The sequence below is a fragment of the Pinus tabuliformis genome, chromosome 1_2 (genome assembly GCF_031772625.1).
Source record: "Pinus tabuliformis cultivar Carrire ecotype Pingquan chromosome 1_2, CPIR1, whole genome shotgun sequence".
Classification (NCBI taxonomy): domain Eukaryota; kingdom Viridiplantae; phylum Streptophyta; class Pinopsida; order Pinales; family Pinaceae; genus Pinus; species Pinus tabuliformis.
This window is the reverse complement of record NC_142298.1, coordinates 1106507836-1106517124: the sequence shown is the minus strand read 5'-3', so window position 1 is coordinate 1106517124 and position 9289 is coordinate 1106507836. Positions and strand designations below refer to the sequence as shown.

At 36.9% G+C, this 9289-nt stretch overlaps 1 pseudogene; it reads right to left on the bottom strand.

The window, feature by feature from the left end:
• Positions 1–282: 282 nt before the first annotated feature.
• Positions 283–9289, bottom strand: part of LOC149210027 (chaperonin CPN60-2, mitochondrial-like) — a 45351-nt pseudogene continuing 36344 nt past the window's right edge.

The following is a 9289-nucleotide window of genomic DNA, read 5'->3' as shown; positions in this document are numbered from 1 at the left end:
GCTAAGTTTCACATTCCTTGAAAGGATTGAACTATCAAGAGGTTGTTGATTGGCTTGGATACTTTATTAAATTTCTTGTATATTTTCTTTTACTTATGCCTCTATCCTTCTCTTCACCAAAACTCAGATAGCTTGTTGTAATGTGCACAATATGGTCTTTGAATAAATTGTATAATAATAAACATGAGATTTCAAGAATGCTCTTCACCAAAACTCAGATAGATTGTTCTAATGTGCACAATATGGTCTTTGAATAAATGGTATAATAATAAACATATGATTTCAAGAAGAAAGAAGAAAGTCTTTGGCAACATAGTAGCCAAGGTCAAGATTATCTTGCTCCAGTAATTTTCCAACAACCACTACACCTTTGACACCCACATTTGCAGCAATCATATATGCAGGCATATTCAATGCATTATGAATAATTTTCACTCCAATCTTTTGGTCAAAGTTAGTAGTTTGATGTTTTTATTGCTCCTTTGTCACATAAAGAAGAGAAATGCCACCTCCTAGCACAATACCCTAATCTAATGCTGCCTTTGTGGCATTCAAGGCATCTGTGACTCTGTCCTTCTTCTCCTGTACTTCTGCCTCATTAGCTCCACCAATCTTCAGAACTGCAACATCTCCTGAAAGCTTTTCCAACCTCTCCTGATACTTTTCCTTATCATAGTCTGTTGTGATGGCTTCAATGGTGACCTGAATCTGCTCACATACTTCTTCTTTACACTTCTTATCGCCACCTCAATCAAGAATAATAGTGTCATCCTTCGATGAAGTTACCTTCTTTGCTGAACCAATCATAGCAGCTTCAACCTTTTCAAGCATCATGCCAAGTTCTTGCAGTTAGAAAAATATATATTAAAGAGAAATGGAACATATAAAATATTGCAGAAGTATAAACATAGAAAATGCAGAAAACAAGAGAGACACATATATACGTGGTTCACGCAGTTTGGGCTGCGTCCATGGAGAAACAGCTAGTCCTTCTTTTATTACATTATCCAGTAAACTGAAGAGATACAACCTACAACAGATCTTCTGTAACACCCTCTTCGCTCTCCATCTCCTCTCTCTTCCTCACTCAGAATACAGATATACATAGACACAATAAAATTCCCTCATATATAGTGAGGGATTTCCTTCTAGGGAAAAAAAACCTGAATTAAACATAACTTCTACTGTCAGATCATCTGCCTAATGAATGGCCCAGATTGACTAGAAATTACTAGACTTTTATAATGCAATTTTACATTTATTTTTAGCTTCGGGGGTGCTGCCACCAAAACCCCCCGCTAGGGGGTGGCTCCACAAAGGTTGCAGCCCCCCCGGACCCCCCTTGCAGCGAATATTTTACGAGCCGCATTGCCACCCCATTTCAAACTGGGGTCCAATGTGATGATACCTTTGAATATATAAGATAATCAGGCCCCACACCCAACAATTTTGAAATCATTTGATCACTAGTAAGTACAACAAGATCCTCCAGGTTGGCTTTTATGTTTTCTCCAAAGAAACAATCAGAATATCTCTACGCTTATTCAAGATATCTTTTCTTATTTAAGGTCAGCTCCATTGCTTGGACAACTGCGTTCAAATTTGAAATTTCCTTTTCATGTATCAAAAGCCAAGGATTATCTAATTCAAAATTTTGGGCCTTATCATTTCTGATAAAATACAGAGATATATAGCTTTCATTCCTTCAACAACCTCCAATTTATTGACACCATATTCCTATCTACAATAGTTTTGACTCCCACCTTTCCAACTTTTTCCATTTCTTTGGCAATCAGTTCACCAATTTCCCTTTCACCATCTTTGGAAATTTTCCCTTTTACCATCTTTGTCAATTAGTTCACCAATTTCCCTTTTACCATTTGCTGAGATGGTGCCTACCTGTACAATTTCCTCAGATGTGCTTATCATCCTTTCTCTACTTTTCAAATGTACAACAACTGCATCAATTGGCATGCTAATGCCCCATCTCAATTCCATTGCATTCGTCCCAGCTGCAAGTCAGCTAATGCCCCGTCTCAAGTCCATTGCATTCATCCCAACTGCAACTAATTGCAACTGACTTATAGCCTTCAATGAATATTGCACAAGTAAGGATGGTCGCACTAGTAGTGCCATTTCCTACAACATCGTTTGTAGCATTGGAAACTTTCTTCACAATACTTGCACAACCATTTTTTAACATGTCACTGAACTCATTTCTTTTTGCTGCAATAACACCATCCCATTTTTTAACCTTTCACTGAACTCATTTCTTTTTGCCACAATAACACCATCCTTTAATACTTTTGGAGAACCATAATTTTTTTCATAACAACATTGTGACCCTTTGGTCCCATTGTCACCTTTATAGCATCTCCCAGTTGTTCCACACCTTGCAACATTGCAACATTAGATTCAACACCAAATCAGATATCTTTTGCTTTACTTAATTTCTAGAATTGTTTTGTTTTTTTGGTGCAATGGGTTCTTGCTTCATGCCTTGTCATGGCCAGACCTTCGATATTAAACAATAGAAGTGTAACAAAAAAATGAAACCATAGAATAATAGAATAAGCTAATTTGCCTAAAATATAACCAAAAAATAAGAAACAAATTATTAGATTATGCCTAAGACAAACCTTACTTCAGCACTACATTTAGCTTAATATAATATGCCACAGAGATTGAGAGAAAAGGTATTTTTCATTGTAATTAAAGCATGTTGTTGCTCATTCTAATTAGAAGTTGTAATCTAAAAAACCATTAACCATTGCTGAACATGTTTGGGCTTGACTACTTGGCAGGGACTATTGTTGCCTCCAACGCTTGTTAAAGTTTAGTGAGATTCACTGCCTTCACCAGATTATGCTTTTTAGTGCCTCGACCCATGTATACTATTGTGACCAATACCAGGGATGTGGTCTAGTGGTTGAAAGGGCAGAATTGTTTTCTCCAATCCATGTTGAACTACTTTGAATTTTTGAGAAAGTATTGCCTTGACAATTTCATCAAAATGTTGATGTGAAGCCTTCCAATTTGCAGATAAATTCATATTCAAGTTACCCTCTGAACCATAATTCTCTTCAAGGTCCACTCTTCTGCCAACATATTCTATCAGCTCCACAACTTCCTTCTCAGGAGTTGTTGACACCTAATCATCAAGATTGGGTGAATATAATGTAAATAAATAAATAAGTAATATGAACAATCATCAGGGGATGAAGTGAACAATCTCTCCCTCATGTATATAATGAAGACCTACCTAAAGGAATAATACATATGAATGAATTTTGCTTTGAGGAGTTACTGCCTGGCCTAACATGGTATCGGAGCTAGATCCCAAAATAGTTGTAACTCCCTTCTGCCTAATGCTCTCTGTCCACTTCCCCTGTGCACTTGTCTGCCGTAATTAATTCTAAATCCTCAAACTTGACAGCCTCAGACCTGAAAACCTTCTGAATCACTGCTACGAAAGTGTTCAGCCTTGAGGTTGTGCTACAGTGAAAGTTTACTACGTAGCTGCAAACTTGTGAGCAACCTTGCGAGAAGCCTTGGTGGTGAGCAGCCTGCTTGATACATGGAGCCTTAAATAAAAGCCTTGTGATTTATGGTAGAGCCTCGCCTCCGAACCACGCCAAAGAGAACTGATGCCTCCATGCATTTGTATGCTATATAAAGTTGGTTTTTGGCATATAACATTGGTGTTTTTGGCATATAACGTTGGTATTTATGCTGGCATTAACGTTGGTATTGAATGTTGTTCATGGCATATGTTAAATGCGTATGAAAGTTAAATGTGTTGAAAGTTGATTTGAGCCATGCGTTGAATGAAGCGTTGTCTTATGATATGCGTTGAGGTCTGCGTGTAAATTGAAAGTTGCATTGTTCATTGCGTTGAATTTAAGTTGGGAATGTTGCGTGAAGGGCCACTATATGCTTGGTATTAGAACATTGTTGGTATCAAGCTGTTGGAACGCTGTTGGTGTCAGAACGCAGTTGTAACATTGATATATACCTCTTTTGGATGCATTGTAAAGTTTTCTGTCCAGCGCTGTACAGTTTTTTATATATTTATGTTATATTTAGGCTGCCATATATTTCAGCTGCCTCACCCATATATATATTCTATACTTTAATGTTGTCTAGATGAATGCCAATTGACATTTGAATTTGTTGTCCCATCTTATCAGAATTATTTTTTTCCATTAAGAGTAAAAGTTTTGCAGCAAAAGTTTTTTTACAGTATGCATTCAATCATATCCATCGTGGGAATAGTTCTCACTGGTAAAGAGAACTATCCTGAGTGGTCCCAGATGATAAAACACACACTCATTTTCAATGAGTTGTGGAAAGGAGTGTGTGTTGGAGATGGAGACAAAGAGCTCATCATTTGGGTAAACAAGAAAAACAAAGCTTATGCATTAATCGCAACATCTGTAAATGAAGAGGTAAGTCACCATATTTCACCATTTTCAACTACTTTTGAAGCCTTACAAAAGCTGAAAGAACTCTATGACTCACATTCTTCCCTTGAAGTTGCTCAACTCATGATTAAACTCTTCACTCTTGGACTGCAAAATAATGATCCTCTTGCTCTTGCATCTGAAGTAAAGTCTATAATGCATGACATCAAATCCACTAAGGTTGAATTGGATATTCCTCTTATCATTTTTCTCAAGGAACTTTATCCTACTTACTTCACAAATGAAAATCTCAAAGATATCACCTTTGACTCTCTTGTGAAAAAGTTTGCTGAAAGAGAGAAAGATTTTGGAAAGAAGACAACCCCTGAATCTTCTAAAGAGGCTGTGTGCCTTGCTCATAAAGAAAAGAATTCTCCTCAAGATTCTTCAAGAGGAAGAGGTGGTCGAAGAGGAAGAGGAAGATATTTCAGAGGAAGGGGGCTAAACACTCTCAAGGAGAAAAGGAAAACTTGCAATGCATATGTTGCATAAGAAATGGATCACATGATGCCTCTACATGCTATTTACCATGGGACAAAATTGAGCAGCAAAGAAATGAACATAAAGGTAAAACTAATGATACAGACAAAGGTAAAGCACCTGAATCCACTCACTATGTCGTGACACAATGTGGTATTGGAGTAAATGAAGATTTATTTAATGCTTCATTTGCTTCTTGGAAAAATGATTGGTTGCTTGATTCAGGAGCAACCTGCCACATGACTCATAGAAAAGATTTTTTTGAAGAATTTACTGACAGTGTTGATGGAGCAGTATACTTTTATAGACCAATCAAAAATCAAGCCATTAGGGCTTTACACAATCAGGCTTAAACTACTTGGTCTTCAAGGCTTTATTCTGCATCATGTTCTATATCTCCCACAGCTCAGGATAAACTTGTTTTCTTTGGTCCACATCTGCCAGCAAGGTCACTCCATTCATATGTTTGATGGCAAGATTGAGGTAAGAAAAGCATCTAACCAGTCACTTGTCATGAGGGGAATGAAGAAGAAAGGCTTCTCAAGCTGCAAGGAAGCTCTGCTCGTGCATAACATTTCTCATACAATTATCATCATGAAGATGGTACACTTCCATCAAGTTTATTATGGCATTCTAGAGTTGGACATTTGAACTATGACAGCGTCCACTTGTTGAAGAAAAATGGTATTGCTGGTTTGCCTACAATTCCTAGGAAACTTAAGCAATGTGATGTTTGCATTCTAGGAAAGAATAGAAAACAGTGTTTTCACGATTCACATTCAAGAGCACATAGAAAACTTGAACTCATTCATTTATATTTATGTGGTCCAATGCCCGTTCCTTCTGCAAATGGAAATAAATATATGATGACATTTATTGATGACTACACCAGAATGTTTTGGGTTTATCTACTGAAGAACAAATCTGATGCTTTTCAAACATTCAAGAATTTTCATAAATGGATTGAAAATGATGCAGAATCTCATATTAGGTCTGTTGGAACAGATAATGGAAAAGAATACACATCAAATGAATTTGAAAACTATCTTTGCCAACATGGGATCAAACATCAAACAATTTTAACTTATAATCCCCAACAGAATGGTGTAGCTGAAAGAATGAATAGGAAACTATTAAATATGGTACAATCGATGCTCTTCTTCAAAAATTTAAAGATAATGTTTTGGGTCGATGATGTTCTATGTGCTACATATATAAAGAATAGGTGTCCATCTAATGCTATTAGAAACAATACTCCATATGAAATGTGGTATGGACATGTTCCTTTGGTAAAGCATTTGAGGGTCTTTGGTTCCACCTATTATGCCTTGATACCAAAGGTACATAGAAACAAACTTGGTGCTAGAAGTCGTAAGTGTATCTTCCTTTGGTATTCAAACACCTCCAAATCATACCATCTCTATGATGAAGTAAATAAAAAGTTTGTTGTACCTAGGGATGTAATTTTTCTTAAATCATCCAAAACTGACAATGTCGTTGAGCAGAAACTTGATCACTTAGATAGATTCGCAAAAGAAAAATCATTTCAAGAATTTCATAATCAGATTTCACATCTTGAAGGGGGGATTCCTATAGTAGATCAACATGTGAAATCTTCTTCTAAAGAACACTCTCCCCCGCATGAAACTCCAACAACGGATGATGCTTTAAGTGATGTGATTGATAGAATTGGGAGACTCAATCTTGATTCAGTCCCAACTCAATCAACAGAGCTGCCTAGACCATCTGAGAAAGGTCCCCCAAAGTGGCTGAGGAAGACACTTGAAAGTGTTCATCCTGATGAGGTTGGAAATACAGGAACTAGAAATTAAAACCGGAAAAATGGAGGTGGTGTGGATGACTCTAATTCACTTGTTGATATGGATGTTTCTTATGATTTTGAATTGAACTTGTCTACAGATTTTGAACCAAATTCCTTCAAATAAGCCACTTCTCATGATGAATGAAAAGAAGCGATGCAAAAGGAGTATGATGCCCTCATAAAGAATGCCACTTGGAATCTGGTTGATCCTCCATTAGGAAGCAAACGAATTGGCTACAAGTGGGTCTACAAGAACAAGTATAAAGTTGATGTCTCACTTAACAAGCACAAAGCTAGGCTTATGGAAAAAGGTTTTGGATAGAAGGAAGGGGTCGACTATGAGGATACTTTTTCCCCCACAACAAAATGAGCTACCATCTGGACATTCTTTGCCCTAGCAGCTTAGAACGGTTGGAAAGTCCATCAAATGGATGTAAAAACTGCTTTCTTGAATGGAGATCTAAAAGGGAATGTTTTTATGTCCCAGCCTAAAGGATTTGCTGTGAAAGGACATGAGCATGAAGTATGTAAACTGGTGAAGTCCTTGTATGGCCTCAAACAAGCACCGCGAGCCTAGTATGAAAAACTAACTGAGCATCTTCTTAAACTCAATTTCAAACATTATGATCTTGATGATGCAACTTTATTTGTCAAGAAAGTTGGAAAAATAGTTGTATATCTTGTGGTATATGTAGATGATCTTTTAATGATAGGGAACAATGAAAGCTACATTGCATCCATAAATAAGGAATTGGGGAAAAGTTTTGAAATGACTGATTTGGGTTATGTTCATTACTATCTTGGTATTGAAGTAACCCAACATCTGAAGTCCATATTTCTTTCTCAAAAGAAATACATTGGAGATCTATTGAACAGGTTGGGCATGACAGAATGCAATCCTCTTACTACTCCAATGGAACAAAACTGAAATCTCACATCTATTGAAGGAAAAGAATTTGAGGATGCAACAAAGTGTACATAGCTTGTAGGAAGTCTCAACTACCTAACTACTACCAGACCAGACATTTCGTTTGCTGTTGGAATCCTCTCCAGATTTATGCAAAAGCCTTGTGAGGGACATTGGTCTACTGTAAAAAGAGTTCTAAGGTACTTGAAGGGAACTCAAGACTTTGGAATCAAGTATACATAGTTGGACGACTTTAGCTTGATTGGATACTCTGATTCAAACTTTGATGGAGAGAAAGAAACTGGGGTATCTACTTCAGGATATGCTATGAGTCTTGGATAAAGAGCTGTCTCCTGAAGATCACACAAACAATCAGTTTCAACAGATTCTACAACAGAAGTAGAATACGTGGCAGCAACTGAAGCAACAAAAGAAATTGTGTGGCTTAGGAAAATTCTTAAAGATTTGCAGGGAAAACAAGTACAATCAACTCCACTCATGATTGACAATACCTCTGCAATAAAGTTGGCCAAGAACCCAAAGTTCCATGATCGAACGAAGCACATCAATACTAAATATCATCTAATTCGACATCATGTTGAGGCCAAAACAATCCATCTCCATCATTGTTCCACTAATGAGCGATTGCAGACATCTTCACCAAAGTGCTTGGAAGAGAAAAGCTTGAGTGATTTAGAATGATGCTTGGACTCACCAACATCCCTTCAAATTAAGGGGGGAGTGTTGACACCTAATCATCAGGATTGGATGAATATAATGTAAATAAATCAATAAGTAATATGAATAGTCATCGAGAGATGAAGTGAACAATCCCTCCGTCATGTATATAATGAAGACCTACCTGAAGGAATAATACATACGAATCAATTTTGCTTTGAGGAGTTACTAGTTGGCCTGATAGGAGTCCTTTCATCATCTAATGGATAATTACTTTCAAGTGTGGCCTTAACCTGAGAATCATTACTGGGAGGGAATGGCTTGAAGCCAATAATCTGAGGAGCCTCACCTAACGGTACTACAAGAAACATTATGATAATCATAGCACAACTCTTCATCATTCAAGGCAACCTCTCTATCTAGACCCAACGTATTTTTAATAAAAAGGTAGCGGACACAATAACGTATTATCCATGGAAAATATGACACTCTGAAGAATAGAATAGAGTACAAAAGATTACACGAAGATGCGCCTTTGCATCATAACTAGACGACAATAGATGAGAACTCGGCTGGTGAAATGTTTAGAAATTGTCATTCTATTTATCTATTCATTCTCAGGACGAGTACACGAAATATAGATTCCAGTCATACCATGGAGGAATTATTTAATAAATTTCAACCAACCTTAATGGAAAAGGAAGAAAAGACCGCAAGTCTCCGTGGAGAAAATGGTGGACAAATTTTTGGTGGGTGCATGAAAACAACAGTTACTTTGTTTTACTGTGTGTTATTCCATGTAAGTTTAAATCACTGTAATTTTTATTTTACTTGGTGAATGAGCTACAGTCTCATGTAAATGTATTTTCATGTTTAAGAAATGAATACTAAGTTTTAGTGTGTCACTCCAAAACTATCTTGTTATTTTTGCTGTGAGTC